The following is a 1,948-nucleotide window of genomic DNA, read 5'->3' on the forward strand; positions in this document are numbered from 1 at the left end:
GCCCAGGGCTGCAGGATCAGGGTCTTCCCCTGTGCCTGAGTGAAGGACTGAAGGACTGGATATCTGAATGACTGAGCACAGACTGGGAGGAGCTGGTGGCTCCCCATGTTGGTGCTTTACGGCAGCCAGTATGAGGATGCGGAAAGAAGGGAAACTGAGCCACAGGCACCAAGGATTTGGAGATTATTCCTCCCAGCAGCTGAAGTTGAGAGGCCAGGGGCCACATCCTGTTCAGACCGCACTGGAGGCCTCTGGTGCCTGTCGCCTCCGCAGCGTGGTTCTGTCTGCGGCTGCTTTTATGAGCGGTGAATTTATGTATTCTCTGCTGATGTTAGCAGAGGTAACTTTCTTTTTTTTTTTTTTTAATTTATTTATTTATTCTGTATACAATATTCTGTCTGTGTATATGCTTGCAGGCCAGAAGAGGGCACCAGACCCCATTACAGATGGTTGTGAGCCACCATGTGGTTGCTGGGAATTGAACTCAGGACCTTTGGAAGAGCAGGCAAGGCTCTTAACCTCTGAGCCATCTCTCCAGCCCCCCAGAGGTAACTTTCTGTTGTCACTCAGATCCTGGCTACTATCCCCTAGGCAACCCACCCCCATGGGCTGAGGCTACAGGAGACGTGGTGACATAGTGGTACTGGGAATGGAGGCTGGGCCCTCACCCATAACAAGCAAGTGTTCTGCCATTAGCTACATCTCCAGTCTTCTTTGAACTTTTATTTTGATTTATTATTTTCTTGTATGTATACAGGTATTCTGCCTGCATGCATGTCTTTGCACCACCTGCATGACTAAAGCCCTTGGAGGCCAGAAGAGGACATCAGATCCCCTGGGATTGGAGTTATAGATGGTTGTGAGCTGCCATGTGGGTGCAGGGAATTGAAGCCAGGTCCTCTAGAAGAGTGGCCAGTGTTCTTAATCACTGAGCCATCTCGCTAGAACCCTGAACTTTCATTTTGAAAGTATCTCACTAACTTTCCCAGACAGGCTTTGAACTCATTCTGTAACCCAGGCAGGCCTCAAACTTTGAATTCTTCTGTTTCAGACTCCTGAGTGACCGGGTTCTTATCGACACCAGGCTTCCCTTAGATTTGTTGTTGTATTGAGACAAGGTTTCTCTGTGTAGCCCTGGCAGTCCTGGAACTTTCTATGTAGAGCTGGCTGGTCTTGAGCACAGAGATCTGCCTGCCTCTGCCTCCCAAGTGCTGGCATCAAAGAGGCATGTGCAAGCTCACCCATCTCCTTCATAGATTGTTTTTTAAAAATACACCTGGCTGTAATCCAGCATGTGGGAGGCAGAAGTGGGAGGAGCAGGATTCAAAGTCTTTCTCAGCTCCGTATAGTGAGTATGAGGCCAGCCTGGACTGCAAGAGACTATCATAAACAAGAAACGAACTAAACTAAAAGCAAAACAACCCCACAAAACCCAACGATTAATAAAATGATTATATCAGCAGAGTTAATGATAATATTACTAGCGTTTTGAGACATTCTCACTCTGTAGCCCCAGACAGCATAGAAGTTTGACCTGGCTAGCAAACTGTGGCGGCCCTCCCAAGTGATGGGGTTACTTCTCAAGGGGAAATGCTAGAGCCACAGCTGTGGTAGATAAATACCAATGTCTACTTCTGGCGAGCTGCCGTTTCTTTCTTCCTGACTTTTGTTAAGACTCGGGTTTGGTCTCTGAGGGCACAAATCCCTACTCTTGTCATATATGAGAGGCAACAGCGCCCTCTGGTGCCCAAAGCCCAGACCCACAAAGGGAAGGACTGGAGGCGAGGCCCCGAGGAACGTCAAAGTCACGTGACTCTATTCCAGGGCGCTACCCCAAGTGACGGGCTAGTCTGACTCCGCGCACCTGTTCAGGAAGGTTAGGCTGTTTGGAGCCTGGAGAGACGCTATCGCAGAGTCGAGAGCATCAGGGCCTGTACTGGCCGGAGCA

At 49.3% G+C, this 1,948-nt stretch overlaps 1 long non-coding RNA gene across 1 annotated transcript; it reads left to right on the forward strand.

Moving 5' to 3' along the window:
- The first annotated feature begins 242 nt into the window (after window positions 1-242).
- Window positions 243-1,728, forward strand: LOC119808970. Its single transcript, XR_005284597.1, has 2 exons — window positions 243-340; window positions 549-1,728. It is a non-coding gene; the product is annotated as an uncharacterized LOC119808970 (long non-coding RNA).
- Window positions 1,729-1,948: the final 220 nt, after the last annotated feature.

The sequence above is a fragment of the Arvicola amphibius genome, chromosome 3 (assembly GCF_903992535.2).
Source record: "Arvicola amphibius chromosome 3, mArvAmp1.2, whole genome shotgun sequence".
NCBI classification, from domain to species: Eukaryota; Metazoa; Chordata; class Mammalia; order Rodentia; family Cricetidae; genus Arvicola; species Arvicola amphibius.